This window comes from Petaurus breviceps, unplaced genomic scaffold, assembly GCF_028583685.1.
Source record: "Petaurus breviceps papuanus isolate PSGF00001 unplaced genomic scaffold, PetGlider_PUasm1.0 224, whole genome shotgun sequence".
Taxonomy (NCBI): domain Eukaryota; kingdom Metazoa; phylum Chordata; class Mammalia; order Diprotodontia; family Petauridae; genus Petaurus; species Petaurus breviceps.
Genome location: NW_027185887.1, coordinates 14,691,465 through 14,715,833, shown reverse-complemented (window position 1 = coordinate 14,715,833; position 24,369 = coordinate 14,691,465). Strand labels below are relative to the sequence as shown.

Here is a 24,369-nt window from a genome sequence, read left to right as displayed (position 1 = left end):
TCCACACTGATGATATCATAGCTGGTGGAAATATTGGAGTGTTCCAGGGGTATGCTCAACCAGCTTCAATAGGAAGGTGATTGTTAAATTTTCAGTGGGAATATTCATATTTCGGCAATTGCTGAATTGCTACAAATTGCTACAAATCATGACTTGATTTATTGTTTTTTGACTAACTAGATTTGGGAAAGTGTTAAAAATTCAGATTAGACTTAAAAGAGTGTGTGTATACATTGTTTGTTTTGTTTTGCTTTGCTTTTGTTTATCTTTTTTGCCTTTCTTTCGGAGAGCCTGGTTGTATTCCCAGCACATCACTGTATTGCTGCCTAAATATTGCTTGAGCTTAGCAGGAGTGCAGTAGAGGAAGACCCAGGGAATAAAGTTATCCCCAGACTGGAGGCTTGTTGACTGGTGATTAATAACAATAATGATAAAACTGGTATTTCCTATGTGGTGTTTTAAGTTGGCAAAGTGTTTTACATCCATTATCTCATTTGAGCCTCACAACACTCTTCTCCCAAATTTAAATCACCACACAAGAGAGGATAGCCCTGGTCAGGCCTCTGAGAATGAAGCTGCTGCCTTAGAAGATCCTGCTGGCCACCTGAGCTCACTGCTCTGAATGAGCTCACTCCAGGGATGTCACTGAGCTGGAGTTTGGCATTGGTCCTATTCCCTCCGATTCAAACTCTGTGCCTCGAGTGCTGAGAAATCCATTGCCAAGTTCACATATAATTACTGACGCTGCCTGGGACACAGGTCTGTGCCCTAGTATTATAGCACATTTAAGTCACTTTCATTTTTTACTTTCTCTTCTTCCTTCCTGCCGAGAGGTGGAGAACCTCACCTCTTCTTACAGTGTCCTTTAGACCTGTCTCCTTCCAGCTGTTCTTAGTTTCACGATTTTCCCTCTTCTGTCAGATATACTTGAAACCTTGTAGTTGGAGGTGTTTAAGAGTATATAGATGAGGGAGAGGAGAAGGAAACCCATTTTTATTCTCTTCTTTCTGAAGGCACCCCCTCTTGGATCTTTGTGATGTAAAACTAAGGCCTGTGGTTGCAAATGGAAAGTGTGTCGCCACTGACCTGGTTGCTGTGTAATCTACCCCATGCCACACCCTCCACCACCCACACACACCCAGCCTCTCAGAGCAGCTCCCGAGGTACCTATTTATGGATGGGCAGGGCTCCTCCAATTAAGCAAGTCTCTGCAAGAAACCTGGCTCCTTTCAGTGGGCAACAAAAAGGGTGGGGGGCTGGGGGAAAATATTTACTGACGTCTCCCAGAAAGAATAAGGGAAGGGGTGGAGCAACTTCCATACACCCTCCCATCCCATTTCAGTTTCCTCACTAGCTTGGCACCACCTGTAGCTAAGGGATGGGAATTTGGCAAAGTCAGAGTGTCTCATTTTGGTCCCCACCCTTCAACCTCACCTTCTTTTTAAGCTGGCATACAGTCCTCATTTTTTTTTTAAATCTAAGTCATCTGTTACAGTATTTAGACCTGGAAGAGGATTGAGAGATTACCTCCTTGTAGTCCAACCCCCTCATTATCCCGATGAGGAACTGTGGCCCCAAGAGATAAAATTGCTTGCTTCACTAAGGTCCCAAAGCCAGTAAATGACAGCTGAGATTTTATCCCAAGGCCTCTCCTTTTTAAATCCAGTGCTCCTTCCCTACAATGTTCCTTAATTTTAAGAGACTCTAGATTCTTTTCTTACTGCTGGTGAAGGAGACTTGGCAGAATTATCTTCTTTAGGAGATGAGTAACAGAAGCAGGAAGAAGGGTCATATGAGGCTAAGGAATTGGAACTAGGGCTGGAGCCAAACTTGACCAAACTTGCAGAATGCGTATCAACCTTAGTATGATGTTCTGAATGTTTTGTGGGTGCAGAAGGAAAGAACTTGTGAATCCACATCATATTCAATACCTTGCTTAGGATCATAGCTCAAGCTGAGACATCATGTTCATGATGTCATTGGGCCTCTTCAAGAATGAAGGATGAATAACAAGAGAAAGGAGAGACCTCAGAAGCTGTATCATTCTTCTCCTTTATAGATGAGGAAATGGAGGCTTATGGAAGTTAAGGTACTTGTTCAAGGTCACATAGGTAGCAGCAGAGATGGGATTTGAATCTGGGTTCTCATTCCGTTTTCAGTTCTATTGCCAGTGTACTGTGCTTCCAATTTCCATATGGATTTATTCAAGATGGGAATCTTTGAAGAAGGAGCAGCAAGGTTACCTGTTGTGGAAACAAGGATTCACAAAACATCTTGTACAGTATAGTACTTATTAGTATATTGATTATAAGAGCCTTTCAAAGTTCATCTACTTCAAGAGTCATGATCTTTTTTGTGGACCCTTTTGCCAATCTTTTGAAAGCTTGGGATCCCTTTTCAGAATAATGTTATGAAATGTACAAAATAAAGTTCATAGCATTACAAAGGAAACCAAAGGTTAGTGGAAAAAAATATGAGTGTGTATATATATATGTATATATATGTATGTGTGTATGTATATATGTGTGTATGTATGTATGTATATATGTATATTATATAGTCCAAGTTCATGGACCTCCTGAAACCCATCAACAGATCTCTTGGAGGTTTGTGGACTCAAGGTTAAGAATACCTATCTGGTCTATCTCCTATCTTTCTGAAGTGATGACTCCTAATGAGTTTTACTCAGATAAAAAAACCTGATCCTGTTTAGAAAGCCTGCTTTGGAAGGAGATTGCCTAACCTTCTCCCTTCTCTCCTTCCTGGTTTCTTGATCTAGCATTCTGTGTGTTCTCCTGCCACACAGTATGAGGGAAAGAGTCAAACTGAGAGTACAAAACAAATCTTCCTGTCCTCCTTCTTCATCATCCTCAGTCTTAAAGCAAAACAAAACAAAAATTCCTCAGGACAACATGTCCTCAGTTTTCAACTTTGCCCCCATTTTAATTTGATATTGTGATATGATCCAAAGACATTAGTAGAAAACATGGCTGTCGGCGGGGAGAGATGTAGTAGAAAGAGCACTGTACATATGACTATAGATTGAGAGCTAGCGAGTCCCTTAATCTTAGAAACCACTGAGTGGAAGAAAGAGAAAAGAAATGATTTTATGTTCCCAGTTCTGCTGCCAATTGAGTGATCACGGGCAAGTCACTTCATCTCTTTGGCCCTCAGTTTCCCCATATGAAAATTGAGGGGGCTGAACAAAATAATTTCTCTAAGGTTTTCTAGCACTAACATTCAGTGGCCTGATAGAAAAACTACCTATCATATTGAATTAACTAAGTAAATCGATACGGATGGTAAAAATGGAAAAAGTCACCAAGAAATTCCCCAATGGACAATTATTTTGTATTATAGATAATGAAGCTAGATCATTGTCATTATTGCTGCTGTGCCCATATGTTCTTTTCTACACTTAGGAATGAAGTACATTTTTCTTAGTAAGGAGGAAGGGTATATGTGGGGGGTGTCGGTGGGCATTGCAATCTGGGAAGGGAAATGAATCTAGGTCTTTTTTCTTTGCCATGTAAATATGTTTGCCTTCAATACCTGTCCCATGGATGGACTAGAGCCAAGTAGCCTACTTTTAGTTTAAAATGTTAAATGCCTTTAGTTGACAATAAAGTTATCTTTGTGCTTTTTTTTTTTGTTGTTAATTTACCAGGTAATTGGTCTGTTAACACCTTTGCTTATAGTGATAGAATTTTTGCCTGATCATTTTGCACAGTTCCTGAGCTATGTGTGTAGCTCTTTATGGTACTTTTTTTTTTTTGGACTAGCAATTACTTCTTGCATTTGGAGCTATAAAAACAGACCTTCCCACGGCAACTGAAAAAATAAAAGCAGAAATTTTGAGGTTAAATAATTGTAGTTGTCAGAGTAGAAGGATTATGAAAATTGTGGAGTTTGTGTGGATTTGGCTTTTCTTTTTGTTGGAGGTGTTGGTTAGAGGTATAGGGGTCACCCTGAGTAACTAAACTGTGTGCTGATTTTTGCTTTGAAGCAGAGAACTGCTCCCCCCTGAGTATGTTTGGGAAAGGAAGCCAAGGTTTAAAGAAGGAGGGTCATTATTAATGTTTCCATGGTTTGGGCAGTTTAAAGGCCCAGAGTTTAAGAAAGTTTGTTAGTTGTGGGGAGAAGAACCCACAGTTAGTCAGACAAGGTTAAAGTTTAGTCTCTCAAACTTCACTTGGAGATGAAAATCGAGGCCCAGGAAAATTGTGGTGAGTGATCACTTAGGGACTTTTATATCCTGAGATGTCAGCTCTGGCATGTTATGCAATAATAGAAAGGATGGAAGTCATGTGACCATTTTCAAGGGCCAAGTACCCTAGCATTCTCAATAGAAGCAATAACCTCATTATTTTGGATTAAGAAATTCTAATTTTGAAAGATTATGCCCTTACACAATGAGCCTAATAACAAACTTCTTTTTTCCCCAATACCTACTCTTCTCTCCCCATTCCTATGAGGTAAAACCTATGAACATTTTTACTTTGCTTTCCTCTACTTAGAAATCAGCAAGGGAGGACAGAAGACCTTAGACTTAGGGTGTGTGTATGTGTGTGTGTATGTGAATGTGTGTGTGTGTTGGGAAGTCCTGACAATATACTTTATTTTTTTTTGCTGAAAAGGGAGTTTTCATTTTCTTTTAAAGCTATAGCTCTCCTATTTCTCTCTTGGCTCTTGGATTAAGACCCATGTAAATATTTTCCCTATTTGCTTTCCCTAAATTAATATCACTTACAGCAGGGTTGCATTTTTGCCATTGTTTGGCATTGTCATCATCATCATCATTAATATTATTATTATTCTTTTACCAATGCCTTTCTCCCAAAGTGACAGTCTATGCTATGCAATGAGCAAAAAAATAGTAATTAAAAGAGAACCCAGAAAGTTAAGATGTAAGGGCCAGCCAAAGGTAGAATATGAACTGATACACTATTTTCTTTCCCTCTCCTTTATTAGGAAGCAGTATGGTGCTATAGAAAGAATGCTGACCTTGGAGAGCTGTTCTTGTAGTTGCAGGACCTGAGTCTGAATGCTTGTTCTTTTCCATGATATTTGTGTGAACTTGGGCAAAATCAGGCAGTTTTTGTGGGCTTCAGTTTCTACTTCTGCAAAATGAAGGAGTTAGACTCAGTCTTGGAAGCTCCTTCAACTCTAAAGCCAAGATCCTCTGATCCTCTGATCTTCCCTGTGCTGCTAGCAAAGATCAGTCCTTTCATAAAAGAGAATCAGTTGAAAAATCAGTAACCATAATTGTCTGCCTTTCCTAAGCAAATTTCCTTTCCTAATGTAATTGCTCATGACTGTACTTTGGCATTCAAAGCCCTCCATACTCTACTTTTCCAGTCTTATTTTTTTTTATGTTTTCTTTATTTTTAAATTTATATATATTAGATATTATAGAATAAGTAATATATTTATCTTTCTTTCTTTTATTTTCTCTCTGTCCCTGGCAAAATGACCTTCCAGCTATTCCCTCCATGTGATATCCCATCTTTCACCCCACCCCATTCCTATGTACAAGTGGTTCTGAACATATGGAATGCATTCCCACCTCACCTCAACCTTATAGCATCTCTAGCTTTCCTCCCAACACAGGCGAGACAGTACTTCTTTTAAAAGGACTTTCCTTGTCCTCTTAATTATTGCCACTCTATCCCTCTTGATTTCTCCTTGTATTGCCCTGTATGTATTGTAGACACTCAGTAATTTCCCAGAGACCAAGTACTGACCTACTGTTTCAGTTTTGGCTTTTTATTTCTGGCATTTAGAACAGTGTCTTGCATTCAGGAAACACTACTTATTTGTCGTACTGAATTGAACATGGCTATCAGTAACCAACTGGGAAGGGCAACTCATGGAAATCAAAGAAGAGCCCCATCTAACTTAATTTTCTTTGTTTCTTTTTTCTTCCTTCTTTCCTTGCTTCCTTTCTATCTTTCTTTCTTTTAAGAAATGGTAGCATGGTCTTGCTTCTTTTGTTTATCATGAGTAAGGAGATGTATTATTATTTGAAGTGCTAATAGAATGCTGAAGGATCAACAGCCTTTCTCTCATTTCCATATGGCCCCCATATTGTCCACATCATTCCATACAGGCTATGAGGCATAGTGGCACCTCACGCTCTAATAAAAGCCTTCTTTATACTTCCCACTGATAGAGGAAAATCTGGAAATAAGCAAGAGGAGAAAGAGATTAGTATAAGAGTAACCTTAATGAATGATCAACTGGAAGACTTGGTTAATTCAAAGCAAAATCATTTCCTGAAATGTAATGATAAGAAAAACAAAAATAAATATTTTTCTCTATAAACCTAGGACACACTTTCCCACAAATACACACTATCAATAGGAAGACTGGGCACACTGAGGGAACCCACTTGCAAAGGCACTCATGTAGGGTTTACTTATTGACCCAGGAATGAAAGGCACAGAACTTGTGTATCCCACCCTTTAGGGTTGCTAATGTCTTCCAGTGACGTTCTCAAATAGTTCTTCTAGACAGTGCCCTCTGGATGTGTATACCCTCTGCCAGATGGTATAACAGTGAATGCACAGCATCTCTTGGACCTTCAATCTACATCAGAAGTTACTTCGCTGGGTGCTGCTACAGCAGATACTATTCTACTGTCAGGCATGGGCCTATTGGCACATGTCTGTGGAGTTTCTCTTTGTTTCCAGATTCTGGATTCATTGGAACCTATGTCTGAAATACTATATCCTAAAAGCTCTTGGAAAAAGAAAAAAGTAACTCCACCATGAATCCAATAAAAGTCATCTTTCTTAGCCTTATCCTTTATAGAATTACCTATATTCTTTCCTTTAGATTCTTGGCAAGGGGACCTTTCGTCTCTAAGAATTGATCCTTTATCCCCCAGGTAAAGATGCTTGGTGGTTCCAGGCAGAAGTCTTGTCTCTTTTGGAACAACTCCAAGGCTCTTTGGGCATCAATCTCACTCTAGTTTATGATAAACATTCCATATACCTCATGATTATCATCTCTATAGGCAAGACTGCACCTGGTTCTCATCCATATGAAGGATTACTCACTCAATATCTATCAAACACCCTGTGATTTCAGGGTTCCCAGTTTCTCAACTCCTTGTGTTTTGCTCTCCCACATAGATGAGTAGGCATGGCACAGAGACAAATCTGAGCCTTGGGGGTAAGATTGTTTTGTTCTCTTCTATCTGTCTAGTCATATTCTTGGCATTTCCTATGTAAATATGGTCATCCAAAGCTGAAAGGTGTTTTGAGTTTAGACTTGACTTAAAACTCTCTTAATTCCTTACCTTCCTTGTGCAGAAAAGGAGAGAGTGTGCTCCTAGTTTGGGGCACATTTTTTCCCCCACTTTTTGGAGGGCAATTTGGGTTGAGTGACTTGTCCAAGGTCACATGGCTAGTGAGTGTTAAGTGTCTGAGGCTGGATTTGAACTCAGTTCCTCCTGACTCCAGGGCTGGTGCTCTATTCACTGTGCCACCTAGTCGCCCCAGGGCACTTTTTTCTGTAACAACTATTTTTGCTCTATCTGCTTAGTAAATGCTCCCTTCTAAAAGCTAATTGACTCTGTCTAGCTAATTCTTCATAAGCCAGAACACAACATATGGGGGCTTGTGAATGACAGTACTAGGGGAAAAAAAGTAACCCAATCACTCAGGATTACCACTAGAACTCTGAAGGGAGCAGTAATCAGCTACCTTCTGTTGCCCCAGCATATCAATGTGAGTGGGAATTGGGAGCATGAGACTGGAGAGGATGCTGTACTTAATTGACTGCATAGGTAGAACAGCTAATATTTCATTCATTCAGTTGCTCTAAAGTTCTCTCTTTTGGTTTCTATTTGTCCATACCCCTGAGAACTTGCAGTGAGATACCTAGCTAGCTCCATGCTGAATCTCTGAGGCCAGTGGTTAGAAGCCAGCCACAGGCAGGGAGGAAATTGGTGGTCTGTGGTTCATCCTACAGAAGCAAGACCTATTAGCAAGCAGTGTGAAAGTTTCAAGTAGAATATTTTGTTCCATGTAGTCCTGTATTTCTGTTTTTTTCTGCCATCATAAACCATTTTTTTCCTGGCCTAACATCATATTATTGTCTTTCCTCGATTCTCTATTTTCTTGATCAAATGAGATCATATTTGAAAAGTGCTTAGCATAATGGAACATAGTAAGTGCTTGATAAATCCTTTTTCCTTTATTTTCTTAGAAACAAATACAATAGAAAGAAACACAATACAATAAAAAGAACACTGGAATAGGAGTCAGGAAATGTAGGTCCTAGCTCTCCTAACTACATGTGTGGTGACCTTGGGCCCCACACTTAAAAATTTAGGAACACTGGTTCCTCATTTCTCAGAAAGGATGCTGGGCTAGAATTATATCTGTCTGCTCCCCTTAAATATTATTAGTTTAGGGGATTAGTTTGGGGTCAAAGTACATTTCTGATTACTCTTCATTATTGGGGGAAGCAAGACACCAAGCATTATATTCAAGGCTTGACTCCTTTCCCACCAAATACGAGTTCCATGCAAAACACATATAGCAAATAGCAATAAAACCTATTTATCCAAGTTGATAGCAGAAAAGATAAAGTGTACATAGGAGACTGTTGTACTAGAAAATACAGAATGAAGGAATTCTCCCTTTGGGAGTGAGGGAGGGAAAAGAGAGAGACAGAGACAGGGACAGAGAGGGAGACAGACAATGAACTAGATCTTCAGAGGGGAAGTCCCCTGGACTCTCTGATGTATCAGGCTGGGGGATAGGGATGTAATGGATACTGCCAGCTTCTCTTATATTGACCTCTCCCCAGAGTCTTTTCCTTAAGTGACCTAAAGTGGGGTTTGCACTGCCCTTCTCCTCTCTTCCAAAGCTGGAAACCAGCTTGAAGAAACTCAAGACATTTGAAGAGACTTAAAAAAAAATGGAGAGATTCAGAGAACTTGGTAATCTTCTCTGGCAATTCCTTCCTGCCTCCCAATGCAGTTTCCCATACCAATGAACTTTGGGACTCAGGTGACATATTGTTTATCCTAGACATAGTAAGGAGCTACTGTAGTTGATTGACTAAGGAAGTTACATGGTTAGATCTGTACTGAAAGAACATTGCTTTGGCAGCAGTATGTAGGATAGACTTGGAGTGATGAAAGACTTGATATGCAAGTATTTTTCTGTATACAAGTAGTCACAATTTTTATCTATTTCAATTCAAAATTTCCTTAATTGACTTTTATTTCAGGGGTATTCTATACTCCCCACCCCTGCATCTTGGGCCAGCATGTATAGGTTTTATCAATACACTCCAATCCCAAACTGTTCATTTTTTGTGGTTCAGTCAGTTCAGTTGTGTGTGACTCATTGTGATCCCATTTGGGGTTTTCTTGGCAAAGATACTGGATCAGTTTTCCATTTCCTTCTCCAAAACTATTCATAGGATCATATATTCATTCACAGGTAGAATGGACCTGGTCTGTCATCTAATCCAGTGCTGCATTTTATAGGTAAGGAGATTGGGACCTAGAAAGGTTAAGGTCTCACAAGTACTAAATAGTAGAGCTAACATTCAAACCCAGAGCTTCTGACTTAAGATCACGTGGTCTTCCCATTGCTGTTCTTGTAGCCAGATTAATTTAGGAAACACTATTCTACAGTGTTTTAAAGAGGGGAGTGGTAATTTCTCCCTCTCAGAGAAGGGAGAAATGAGTCTGTCCTTGGCCCTCTTTTCAGTATATACTGTTGCCCTTTGCAAACTCATTCATTCCTATACCTTCAGTTACCACTGCAGGAAGATCAACCTCAATTGATCCTGGGGTGAGCTGGAGGCAGCTAGGACTGGCTCCTGTATGACTTAAATTTCTTTGAGTATTTACACCTCTGAAAGCTTCAAATGCTGCAAATCAGAGCTTGATTTACTGTTTTGTTGGTTTTTTTGTTACTTAAGAAAATGATGTAGAAAATGATAAATAATGCAAATTAAACTTAAAAGTGTGTCATGTACACCTCTTCCTCCCCTTCTTCCTCCTCCCTTTTGGGGGGGGTGGCCATTTGAGTGTTAAGCATTTTCCAGCACATTCCTACTCAAATTTCTTTTAAAGCCTTGGAATATCTCTTAAGCTCCGAAACTGTTTCTCTAACTGTATCTTAATTCCTTCTTAGAATTAGACTTAATGTTGTAGAATAAATGAACAAAAGTCTAGAGGTGAACAATAAATGAAAAATATTTTATTAAGTGCCTTCTATTTTATTAAATGCCCCAAAGGTTATATCCTGATGTTCTTCAGTATGATCGTGTAATCAAGGGCACTTGCGCCCCTGGAAACCTTGAGAGGCACCACTGTTTCTTTAAGCTCCACAGAATCTCTACTTCTTGAGAAGAGCTGGTCTAGAGAGGAGAGGTTACTTGGCTTAGTTAGACACAATATCTTTGAATACATGCTTGAAATGAAAGAATAAATGAATGAACAAACAACTTTAAAAAATGATTGCCAAATGATGCATACCTACCAATCAAGCCCTCAGGAAGAGTAACAGATTGAACTGTGCTGGGTGATACATAAACTAACACCAAAGTAATTTACTCAAGAGAAAATGTTTATGTTGGAAAGGTATACAAGGCCATAAACAGCTTTTATACCACTAGTTAAACACCAAAGAGAGTGCTACACTGGTCCTCTTACACTATTTAAAAACAAAATAAACAGAAGGCCTTTATTATGCTCTCACTGTATTTCTAACACTTATTTAAGCATGGTAGATACAAATAAAAAACCAAGATAGTCCTTGCCCTCAAGCAGCTTACATTCTAATGAAGGAAAAAAAAATCCTAGTAGAAGAGGGTTAGCCTGGAGAGGGAAGCACTGATCAGCAGAGAAGTGCCCCCAGGACAAAAATCGCCTGGTGGTTTGACCTCAGGTGTGGACTGTTAGGCTTTTTGGTTGGGAGGCTATGGAAGAGGTGGCCAGAAGAGGGGCATGTGAGCCCTTGTTAATTGAAGGTCTTGGAAAAGGATCAGACTAGTCATTGGTTCTCCTCAGGAAAAAAGGGCTAACAACAACAGTTTCCTTAGACTATAGTTAATGAAAACACGCTGTTCATAGAACAAATAAAAAAACCCCAACAATGAAGCATCTAATGGAATACCGTTTGCTTTTCTTTTCTTTTTTTATAACAAGGATGGTATTTGTAGGGTTCTGGTGAGCCATTGCTGGAGCTATTGCATGAGGTTACTATTGGTGTTTAACTAGTGGTATAAAAACGATTTGTGGCCCTGTATACCTTTCCAACATAAACATCATCTCTTGAATAAGTCACTTTGGTGTTGGTATATTACCAGAAGCAGGTTTCTCTTTGACATTTCCTGTGCCCTGGATTAATAGGTATGCATACATATTGTTTGGCAAGGGTTTTTTAGTTTTTCTTTTGCATTCCAAATGAATATAAAACCACTTTTTTGTATTTTGCCTTTCAAAAGTTTAGAATAATATTTGTTGTCTTTCAGTTGTGTCTGGCACTTTGTGACCCTTTTTTTGAGGTTTTCTAGGCAAAGATATGGAAGTAGTTTGCCACTTTTTTTCTCCAGCTCATTTTATAGATGAGGAAACTGAGGCAAACATGGTTGAGTGACTTGCCCAGGTTCACACAGCTAGTAAGTCTCTGAGGCCAGATTTGAACTTGTGAAGATAAGTCTTCCCTGACTTCAAACCTGGAGCTCCGTCCACTGCACCACCTAGCAACCCTTTAGAATATACTTTTCTAATATAGGATACATATCTTTAGAGCCAGAAAGGATTTATTTAGAAGTTAATTAGTCCCTTTTACATATGAAAAAAAATGGAGATCCTGAGTGGTAGCCCAAGATCACAAAGGTAAAAAGAAAGAAGAAAAAAAAGACAGTTCTAGAAAGGCTAGGGACTTGGACTTCTGATTCTAATTCAAGGACTTTTCCCACTAGGCCATATTACCTCTACTTGCACCAGTCAATGGGCAGGTTTAATGTGGAACCCAGTGCATACCTCCAATTTGCTCCTCCCAAGTAATTTGGGCAGTTCAGCTGTCAAATCCTCAAAGGCCAAGGCTATATTTCTTTAAATGTGGTTACTCATGAATGTCTATCATAGACTCTGCAAGTAGTAGGTACTTAATATATTGATTGAATCGTATAAACTGGGAAATAGGGGTTGAATATGTTATTTCATTGGTCTAGGGAACATTTAAGAGAGGAAACTCATAGAAATGCAGGGTGGTACTTTCTCTGCAATTTCTAGTCTTAGAGAGCCATCATGAGCACTGTGTTGTTGAGTGACTTACTAACCTAGGATCACACAGCCAGTTTGTGTTGGGGGTAGTATATGAGTCTAAGTCTGGTATCAAGACCAGCTCTCTCTCTATCCATTATACCACCATTGTCTCTCAGTGTATTTAATTATATAAAAATAAAATGGTACGGGTCAGTTTTTCCTACTCCCAGTGCTTTGAACTCACCTTTATATTTCAGTTTCTTAAAAGGGTTTCTGGGAACTTAGAATTATTCAGAAACCCCAATCTCTACTGTATATAACTAAGACAGTAAGGCCTCTCCTTCTTGTTAAGAGTCTCATAGCTATTGAGTTTAATGATCTATTTCCTATCTTCATGAATTGGCACTAGCCATTTCCCATTTATGTAAGTGCTCCCTCCCTACTACCACCTGTTGAAGATCTTTATTTCCTTCAAATTTCAGCCCAAGGATCACCTTTCTCGTAAAGGCTTTCCAGATTTAGTTATTAATGCCCTCCCAAATTACTGTAATATATATATGTATATATTTTTGTTTGTGTATATATATACAAACATGTGTGTGTGTGTATATATATATATATATATAATACACATACATACATTTAAAAAATTATTTCCCATAATAGAATGTGAATTCCTTGAGGACAGGAACTGTTTCATTTTTGTCTTTTTATTCTCAGTGCCTAGAACAGTGCCTGGCATGTGGTAACTTCTAACCAAATAGTTATTCATCAATTTATTAAATTCGGATATTATAATATCCGAACCAATGTATTGTTCTTCAGGGTATATTTAGGAGAGCTCATAAATGATGACTGTAGATTTTTGACAATTTAGGCACATCCCAGATGTGTTATTGATATATTTTTTATGTTTTCTGTCTTTCAGCAGTAGGTCTAGGGTACCATCTAGTTTGCACACTCGTTTCTTTTGTTTTCCTTTGAGGGATATGGAATGTGGCCTGATTGACAGTGTTTAAAGATCATTTAAAACAATCAGTAAAGAAATCCACTTCATAGCCATGATAGACAAGAAAGACCATTTAAAATAAGATAGATGTCAGGTAATTCTTCAAGCTCACCTCAAAAATTAGTAAAGTTGCTTAAATAAATATGATTTTTGTTGAGAATTTCTACCAAAAAAGGGCTATTTCAAGTAACAAAACTTTGGGCTTAGAATCAGGGAGACCTGTGTTCAGATCCCACCTTGGACACTTGCTCACTGTGTTACCCTAGGTAACTCAGTTAACCTGTCTGGGCCTCAGTTTCCTCATTTGCAAATTGAGGGAGTCTGAAATGGATAGTTTCTAATGTCCCTGCAAGCTCTAAATATATGATCCTATAATATTTCTGCTTAATAGTGGAAGTCACTTAAGATATTTATGCTACTTCTAAGTATATTAATTTTTCATTATTTTTTTCTTATGTGAATTTGTGATACAATCACTACAGATACTATTTGTAAGTATGTAGATAACTGCCTTTCCATCCTGTCCATACTATTTGATTCTCATCTATGACCTTCAGTATAACCTTCCATAGAAGACCCACTGAATACCTTCTTCTGCTTTTAATAACTTGAGGAACAGTCCAGCAATCAGGCTATCTTTTGTTTCATTCTCTATATTTCTGGCCTATTTCTTTTTTGTTTCATTCATTTCTGTCTATCTATCTGTCTATCTCTGTCTGTCTGTCCGCTGTCTGTCTTTTTATCTACGGTCTCTATTGTCTCCCTTGACTCTATATTCTATCTATACTTCTAACGCCATTTCCCACATGCAAGTCATCATTAGCAATATTGGTATACCTTCCAAACATCAATTCATCATTATTCTTTCAGTCACCTAATGTAGGGTGTCAGTTTCTCCCTGAAAAATGTTATCTGATCTTCAACTCCAAAGTTTTATTACATTTGAGCCAATTTCTTTCCCCAGGTCATCAAAAAGGAGAATTTGATATAGAAATATTTATTGTTCGTAATCAAGACCCTGGCACGTTAGCTATTGTTTAAATATCTTTGTTCAAATAGGAACTAAATCCTTAACTTGGGTTGTTTAATTGGATGCTGAATTATGCAAAGTATTATCTAACTTTTAACACATGTTGAAGATGCATGAATTATGGTTAAAGGTGAAAGTGAATAAAATCTAAAATCAAAGTCTTCACTAGAATCCTTATGGTGACACAGAAGTGATGCTGTGTTATCAATGGCTTCATCTTAACAAACCTGGAAAAAAGTGGAAGACTGGTAACAGATGATTTTTGTGTGTGTGATTTTTGTCCAACCTTAAAAGTTCAGTAGTCTTTCAGTGGAGTTAGATTCAGGGTGCTTATTTTTTTCTCCCTAGAATTGATTGATTGATTCATTCATCCATTCATTTATTTATTTTTAGTTTTTAATATTCATTTCCACAAGATTTTGAGTTACAAATTTTCTCCCCATCTCTCCCCTACTCCCCACCCCAAGAGGGCAAGCATACTGAATACCCCTTCCCCCAGTCTGCCCTCCCTTATATGTCTCCATCCCTTCCATTGCCCCCTTCCCCCTTACTTTCTTGTAGGGTATGAAGGATTTCTATACCCCATTGCTTGTATATCTTATTTACTGGTTGCTAATTTTTTAAACTACCTTTTGAGTAACAAGGTACCTAAACTAGGCAGATTAGGGACAAAGTTACAGAAGACATGATAACGATCAGAGAAGGGAGAACCTACAGCTTGAAAATGACAGACCCCTAAATTATTGACTTATTTTAGCTATTTTAAAGTATTCTTTAAAAAAAAAACCGGGATACTCCTCACAGAAGCTCAGAATTTGTCCATTGCCCACCTAAGTATTGCTTTGTGTATCAGAAATTTAGATCCAGAAGAGACCTTAGAACTTATCAGATCCAACCTCTTCATTTCACAGAAGGGATAATGGAGGTATTATGATTAATCAAGCATTTATCTGTCACACCTTTATTCTATTACTCTATTATTTAAAAAATCCTTATATTTCATTTTCCATATTTCCAGTTCTTTAATTTCTAGTTATTTTGGTTACAGATAAAGGCAATTTTGCTTTGTAGGTTTTTAGAGAAAGTTCTTGAGTTAATTTTGTATTATTAGAGAAAAGCAGTCGGGGGTGGGGGGTATAAGCCTTTCATTCCTTAGATCTTTGATGTCAAGAAGAAAAGTTCATCGACTAACTGGCCTTTGTTGTGCATGATGTTTCTAGTCCCCAGTCGACATATAAGTGGCAGAGGCAAAGTTGGAGCACAAGAGTTTTCTTTCTTTGGGTTATTTATAGCTTCAGAATCTGTCACCAGATACTTAAACAAATCAAGACAAAACAAAACTGTTTTCTTGATGTTTTTGTTCTTTGCCATCTCTTTGCAAAGCAAACTAACATAACATCAGTGTCTGACAAGCCAGTCCACACCTATTGTCTATCATCTCTCGGCCAAGAGGAGGGAGGTATGTTTCAACATCAGCCCTCTGAAGTTGGAATTATACATTATCTACCTAGAGGTCCTTTGGTGTTGTGCAAAGAAAACTAGACTTGGAGTCAGGAAGATTCAAGTTAAATTCCATCAAGGACAATTACTAGCTGTGTGACCTTGATCAAGTCCCTTAAACTTTGTCAGTCTCAGTTTCCTCATCTGTAAAATGAAGGTGTGGGGCTTAGTGGGGGAGAAGGAAATGATGATTTCTAAGGTCCCTTCTAGTTTTAAACCTGTGATTATGTCTATGGTTAGGTATGTAGATTGGTGGAGGATTGGAAGAAAGTAATTTTACTTTCCTTTTGTTCTGGGTTTAACAGAATGTCAGACAGTAGTATAATTATTACACATGTGTAACCTATATAAAGTTGTTTACTGTCTTGTGGGGGAGAGGGGAGATGAAGAAGGGAGGGAGAAAATTGGAACTCAAATCTTTTTTTGTTGTTGTTGCTTTTTGGAGGGCAATTGGGGTTAAGTGACTTGCCTGAGGTCACATGGCTAGTAAGTGTTAAGTGTCTGAGGCTGAATTTGAACTCAGGTCCTGCTGACTTCAGGGCCAGTGCTGTATTCACTGTGCCACCTAGCCACCCTGGAACTCAGATGTCAAAAAAAAAAAAGAATGTTAAAAATTGTCTTTACATGTAATTGGAAAAAAATATTATTACATAAAAACACAGTAGTATTGCTAGAAGTTAAACCAATCAAAATCACCACTCTTGCATCCCTTTAGTATTTTCCTATTCTTTCTAATGTCATACTTCATCTGGAATTCTTACTTCATGGTACTTAACTCACTTCTTAAAGAAGCCTGTTCACTGAATGCACATTTCCTCACTCTAAATGAGTACCTGGAAAGGCCTTAGCCTAAAAGGTCCAGGGTCTCCCATTGTATCCTGAGTCTTCTCCAGTCATCCTGATAAATATCAAGTCACTGGACCCAGATGGCTCTGGAGGAGAAAGTGAAGTTGGTGACCTTACACAGCCCTTCCTCACTCAAATCAAAGTCAATTGCAAGTCAAGTCATCATTTCCATGATGCCATGGTCCTCTTCGAAAAGGAAGGACAAACACAAGAACAGCTTCATAGTAGTGAGATTCATAAGGAAGATGTTAAGAAGTATCACCTGACTTCTGGGTACATGTATTGAAATAATCCCTGCAAATGAAAAAGCTCCTGTTTTCCCTCAGGACTTTGCTCAGGTTGCCCCTTCTATAGGAAGTTTTTGCTAATTCTCCTTCCCCACCTCAAACTATCTTATATTTATTTATGTATGTACTCATATGGCATGTTGTCTTCCACTATAGAGTGATAGAATGGAGATTCCTGGAGGATCAAGACTATTTCATGGTTTTGTCTCGCTATTCCTAGCGCCAAGAACAGTGCCTGGTACATAACATGTGTGTATATATATATACACATACATATACACACATGCATATATACACATATGTGTATACACACATATATACACATATGCATATATACAACATACTTATACATATTTGCATACATATATACATAAACATAACGAATGTTTGTTGATCAGCTGTTTGGAAATCTTTATCTTTGTTGAGTTTGAATTGTGATTTATGTGTGTGTGTGCACGCACATGAACATTTCTAAATTTATCATATTTTTCCATTAATTATGATCTAGTAAGTCATGGTCAATTTTGAAGGCTGAACTTATGAAATGTATTATCAAACATATTTTTAAAAGACTAGGGGAGAATGAAGTAAATCGAATTAGAAGATGTGGAGATAGGGAAAGGAGTAATATTTGCTGGTGGCTTCTCCAGGAAGACAAGTTTTAAATTGGGCATTGTTGCCATAAAATTTTAGAGCGTGTGAGGGTCCCTATGCTTGTGTGTATAGGGACATATTTGTAATCTTGGACCTTAGTCTGAATGTAGGATGATGGAAAAATAAACCTTAGGGAAGATTAAATAGTACAACTACAGGAAATACCTTATACGGTAGGTTGAAAGTGGCTAGAGCTTCATGGTTGTGATTTATGATGCCTCTGTGGTCCCTATGATGATTTATAAAAGCTTATTTATCTTTTCAATTTGGTCATCTGTGCTCCTCCACATTTGAAGATAACTCTTCCTCAGAATCTTTCACTCTCTAAGGCTAGGAAATGGTAAGCAAGCCCAAGCAGCTACACTTTTTCTTTTCTCCTTTTTAAAAATTCTTGGTCTGAGAAAAAAAATTAAGACTGTGACTTGCTAATAAAAACTACCACGATGATGCCTGTTTGCCATATAATAACCATTTTCTCAAGATTACAAAACTTCTTTTGTATCTTATCTCATCAGTATTGTTTAGTGTAATGAATTGGGGACTGGGGGTATAGAGATCTCAACTCTGTTCCTCCTATGACCACTGAATAGTGTTGTGACCTTAGACAAGCGATTTTCCTCATCAGGGTCTCAGTTTCCCCATTTGTGAAATAAAAGGGTTGAACTAAATGACTTCTAATGTCCTTTCCAATTATATTGTCTCTAGTAAGAAGAACGCAATCCCTTTGTTATGAATGGGGAAGTGGGGACAAGAAAACTAAATTAAATAGTACCCACAGGTTTCTCACTTACTCTGCCTTCTAGTTTCTGAGTGGGTGGTATTTTTTTTTTCTAGTCCATCTAGGTATTTCAGTGAATAGAGTTCTGGGTCGGGAGTCAAGAAAAACTCATCTTTCTAAGTTCAAATCTGACCTCAGATACTTAACTAGCTATGTGACCTTGAGAAAGTCATTTGATGCTGTTTGCCTCAGTTTCCTCATCTGTAAAATGATCTAGGGAAGGAAAAGGCAAACCATTCCAGTATCTTTGCAAAGAAGACCCCAAATGGAGTCATGAAGAGTCAGAAATGAATGAAAAATAACTGACCCCTCCTCTTCTTTTTCTGAGTAACACTCTTCATACTCAATTGATGGTACCAGCAATGAGATACAAGTGAAGATGCTTGTTTGTGGCAGCTTCTTTTAATTTTTCTAAAGTTGGTACTACTGTTTTAAAATCTTACTTTAGACAAAGCATACACTCTTCAGATGTTCCAGTCCACATTACCACACCATCGCTAGTCACCTATCCATAATATTTTTTCATTCCAGATTCCTCTCTGGCCTTTCTCCATAAGGACTGTACATCAAGGTTTCTCTTCCTTTAAAGAGAACCCAAGTTGCCTAATTAGGTGTTGTGTATTGGGGTGTTACTGTGCACACACTTAAATCACTTGCAGGTCCTGAGGAGCTCATAAAATTGTACGATATGATAACAAAAAGTTTGTTGCTGTATGAAACTGAGAGAGCTGAGATAAGTATGAAGGATATTTTATGATTTTGATTTACTGTCCTTCCAATTACATTATACAAAATTCAGCAGAATTTTCCACCATCATTAGGGGAATCAATGTTTTTCTTGTAATAAATCACAAATACCACGACCAACATGAGGTCTGTAATTGACAGGTAACTGCTGATAAATAGTGTTCATTATTTTTCTAGTAGGACAAACTGGAAAGTCCGTGCCCATCATATTTACTTGGAAAATATGTTCCTTATATTACAAATATACCTAGTCTCCAAATGTTAGAACTAAAATTATGGGGTCTTTCTGTTTCTGAAGTGCTGGAGTGCACAGGTGTGGGTTTACCGCCTTAATGAACTCTAACTTGAGGTCTCATTCCTCTCAATCTGGTAAATGAGGAGCTTCATGAGGCAGAGTGAGTTCAACAACTTTCTATTCTCTGTCACAGAAGAAACACACTCACACAGATGACAAGATATTGCTCTGATACTGGTGACTAGAATGGAATGACTAAACGCCAGTGCTAACATTGTTTACCCAAACAAATTGGTTCCCTAAACATGACAGTGAGCTGTAGAAAAGAAACATGTCAGGCCACTTAAAAAAATAGAACTATGGCAGAACTGAAACTGGAAGACAGTGTTCACAGTTTTCTGATTCAGGGAAATTAGAGGATGATTCAGAAATACTATGATCAACTCTGTCGCTGGTCCAAAAAAAATCACTTAAGGAGCACATACATCATTCTTGATAGGCAAAGAAAAATATCTAACAAAACCCCATCTGCTCCTATTTTATTATTTAATATTTTTTTCTTTCATTTTTGGGGTAAAAATTGGAACTGCAAAAACCAAAACGCACTATGTACAGTAGTTGTAGGTGGTGGCAAGATTTCATCTCTTGGGAACAAATATGTGCTTAAATGATCTGACTTTTCCTAACATTCTGGGTCATTTTTGCTCTCACGTTCTTCTCCTCAGCTATTCCAATTATTACTTTTTCTTTTCTTATTCACTCCTCTCTTTGTTTCTTGGTCATTTTTGCTCTTGCATTCTTCTCCTCAGCCATTCCAATTATTACTTTTTCTTCTCTTATTCACTCCTAAGAAATGCACATTTGCTTAAAAAATATTCAGGGGTCATAAGAAAGTTACTATCTTTAGCATGAAATTGTTGTTCAATGTATTATCTTTATTTGGTAGATTTAGGTATTTTCTACTCTTGTGGTTGGAGATTCAGGACTAGGAAAAACATCTGCAGTTGACCTGGAAGGAAATGAAGAGGATCTTTTCCTCATTCTTTTCCTCATGACCATTTTTCCCACCCCCAACTTAAATTAATGTCCCTAGATTATCTTTTTCCCTCACCCCAAAGAAGAAAATTTACTGTCATTGATTCACAAAACTATAAGATCAGATTTTTTTAGTTAAATGATAAATTTATATAGCAATAAATGACTAAGAAACAACTTTTGCACTGATGCCCTGAATTTTATTCATATAGAGTTAAGTGGGGAAAGGAACTAGCATCAATAAAGTGCCTACTGTGTGCCAGGCTCTATGCTAAAGTCTTTACAGATATCATATTTGATCTTCCCAACAGCTCTGTTAGGTAGGTACTATTACAACTCCTATTTTACAGTTGAGGAATTGAGGAAGAAATTAAATGATTTGCCCAAGGTCACGCAGCTAGAAAGTGTCTGAAGCTGGATTTGAACTTGGGTCTTCCTGATTCCAGGATCAGTGTTTATCCTAAAACCACCTAGCTAACCATCAGAATAGGCTCAGGTAGAAAGATAGAAAGATGAATATATGTGCATGTGTATATATGTGTCTGTGTATGTGTGTGTACATATTTTGCCATGAGATGGCAACACTCAGAATCTACTCTCATCTCAGTACATTCAACTTTGATTAGGTGCCCTCTATGTGTAGAATGCTTCTAAAAGAAATACAGTTTGGCCAGGACACAATCCCTGCTCTCATAAAGTTTCATGATGTTCCTTTGTTGTTTTACACCAACATTCAGTAAATGCAGTTGATATGGTTCACTGTTAACACTGGGTTGGGATGAGTCTATGATGGTGAGACCTGGTCTAGACTTCAAAGACTATTTCTGCTCTTCTGATAGGGTAGGCCATATTTATTCTGGCTGAGAAGTCATAGATCTATCCCTGCCTGCTGAATATTGCACTTTAAAGCCCTATATAAATGTTAGCTATTACTATTTTTTTTCTTTTTCTTCCCAGGAGCTATCAAGGCCAAGTGTGACTGCCAGGAAGGAGCTGGTAGCAGCCAAAGAGCCTGAGCATGTCAGACTTCTCTCCCAGCCCGCCACACACACTTCAAACCTAAAGGAAATAAGCAGGGATCAATGGGAGGAAGGGAGCCAACCAGGTGAGCAACCACATCTGTCTGAAGTCTGAAGGCAACAGGAAAGGATCCCTGGCATTTAGATTCTTTTGGCAAGATTGAGACATGACCTGAGCTTACACTAAATTACCTCACAATGAATTATTTTTACCTTGCACTTTAAATGTCAGGATGACTCCACTGAGCTTTTTGGCTGGGGAAAGAGAGAACACATCAAAGGCTGGTAATTAGTCTGCAGGTGTGGCTTATGGGATTGCCAGTCATTTGTCTCCTTTTAGCAAAGGGTTAATTTCTGACTTTTTCTCAAACTGGCTTCTGTTGATTTGGCGAAGGAACAAGAGATTTTCCATAGAATTATATGTTTCTATTGTTTGCTTGTGTGTGTGTGTGTGTGTGTGTGTGTGTGTGTGTGTGTGTGTGTGTGTGTGTGTGTGTGTGGTGCGTATGTTTCCTTAGGTGCAGCCAGGGCTAGTATTTCAGTGATTTATTCAGTGGAGAGGGTGGAGGGAGTCTTACTATACCAGTCATTGGGGTTCATACCATGGCGCCACTGTGCAAATGAACTCCTTCATAATGTGTACTTTTGCTACTTAAGTAAGTAAATTCCCTTGGATAGGCTCCATGGCTGCCTTGATTTATAATGAATTCTGATCGGTAGTCAAGTAGTACTAAAGCAAGGTTCCAGTGTGATATATGATTTAGCTTTCGCTCCCCTCCTTACCCAGATTTTTCAGTTAAATCTTATCACTAAGTGGAGCAGGAATAATTATGGTAATTGCAACATGAAAGGGTTTTCAAGTCTGAATGGCATTTTAGAAATCTTGGCTTCTACTCCATAAGCAACATAGATTATATAAGAGATGCTATTTATTCAAAATAGCATTAAATGCAGTCGGGGATATCTTCAAAGACTACTTTCTGAATTAAATGGGGTGAAAGGAAAAGAATTAGATATGTGTAGAATGCAAATCAATTGTCTTTGCTTTCTAGTACTTTTCCTAGTGTGTTTAGAAGCTTTTCTTGTGTCTTTAGAAGCAATCTGAACCCCAAGATGACGTATTTTGCTGCCTGGCCATAAGCTGTTTAAAATTTGGAAGTTTTTAATTTTTGGAGCAATTAGTGTTAAAAACTTAAAGTAGACTAGGCAAAATTATAGGGGTATATATTCTTGAATTATCATGGTGCCTATGTCTTGAAGACTTATGTCTCCATATCACCCCAAATGCTTAATTTTTGTTGTTGTTCCAAGAAACACAGGTGACAGAGATTAAAAAAGGGGGCCAGTCATAAGTATCTGGCTCCAGCTTACTAGCTGGTGTTTGCCAATCTGTTGGAGAGACGGGATGAGGAAAAATGCCAAAATGCCAAAATGATACTGTCAGGTTGGGTTGAAAAAAAATTCACATGTATATCAAAAAAGGGGAAGGAAACAACAGGAGGTAAGCTAACGTAGGTGTGAACCAGAATGAAGCAAAGGCACTGTTCTCTTGAACCATGTTACCAAAGAGCCTTGTGCATGGGAGGTCAGGCATGTTCCTGGGTGTAGAAGCAAATCTCCAGAAGTGTGCAAATAAAATTTCCCAAGTTCTTGCATGGGATTATGCTTTATTTTTAATAGTTTGATAGTTCTCATTATTTATTACAAAGTTTCTTTCCTTCTCTGTGTCAGAATTGTAAAGACAATAGACGTGTTGATTCATGCCAACCCCTTCAACACTGCAGCAAAATACGTGTTATCTTGGTTACCACTTTTGCTTCTTCTCCTGTTCCTTTCTTTCCTTCTATCCCTCTTGTATGCACATGTAGGTTTGTTTGCCCTTCTCCAGTTTTTCCTTTTTCTCCTAACTCTCCCTCTCCACCTCCTACCTCTCCTCCGGCTCTTTCTTTCTACACCACCTCAGCATATTTTCTTCTTCCCTTGCTGGCTAGAGAACATGTCAGGTGGCCATGTTGACACAATTTTGCCTTTTTTTCTGAGCAATGTTACTCAGGGACTTCTATTTATTATGCCTCAGGCACAAAGTCTCTTTAGTACCATTCCTCTCAGAGGGACAGGGAATGATCTTTGCAGCAAAGGAAGGTGAAGTTGTAGCCACGTTATTGTTATAACATAGCCAACTGTATGGAACAGATTGGGCTGAGATTGGAACAGCTGGGGCTGGCACAGTGAATCTTGACTCTTCTCAGAAGAGTTCTGGCACTGCCAAATCGTCACACTTGAAGGGGAAAGACAGGCAAGGAAGGTTAAGGGGATAGTGGCTCCTCCTGTGGGCATTTTAGTTTCTGTGATTTACCTTTGCCAAACAGACAGTAGTTTATATAGTTGATGAATTGTGGGCCTATTTTAATACTCAAGACCTCTCTCTGGGTCTCTCTCACTCTGTCTCTGTCTGTTTCTGTCTCGCTTTCTGCCTTTCTCTATATCTCGGTTTCTCTCTCCCTTTTTACTGCCTCTATTTCTTTGTCTGTCTGGGTCTCTTACTCTGTCTCTCACTTGCACTCTCACTCACTCTGTGTCTCTCAGTTTCTATCCCTGTCTCTCACTCTCTTTTTATCTTTTCATATCTCTTTTGCACTCTCTGTCTCTCTCTCTCTCACTTATTCTGTCTCTCTCTCGCTCATATTTTTCCTATTACAGTTAGTATTGTTTTTCATCTGCTGTGTTAGATATTGCTCCATTGCAGGTTTAAAAGTGCAGAATGAGATGATTTTTAATGTCATCACATGTGGTTGTTTGACTGACATCATCTTCTGATGCCTCATTGCAGCATGGAGGTGAGCCTGGGTTCAGGAAAGCTATGTTAGTGGAGCTCGAGTTCTGGCAGGCCCTGACAATGTGGAGGGCCTTTGACTGCATGCCTACTGACAGGCTGCATTCAGAGTGCTTTGTTACTAGGGAGGCCACCAGGTGAAGAGTTCTTCA

General features: G+C 38.4%; 1 long non-coding RNA gene across 13 annotated transcripts in view; it reads left to right on the top strand.

The window, feature by feature from the left end:
* The window catches only part of LOC138166558 (uncharacterized), a 552,457-nt gene that overhangs the window by 423,584 nt on the left and 104,504 nt on the right, over window positions 1-24,369 (top strand). For all 13 annotated transcript variants that reach the window (XR_011169622.1, XR_011169629.1, XR_011169625.1 and 10 more), the window contains one exon: window positions 21,323-21,470. This is a non-coding gene — a long non-coding RNA (uncharacterized lncRNA). The remainder of the gene's footprint in view (window positions 1-21,322; window positions 21,471-24,369) is intronic.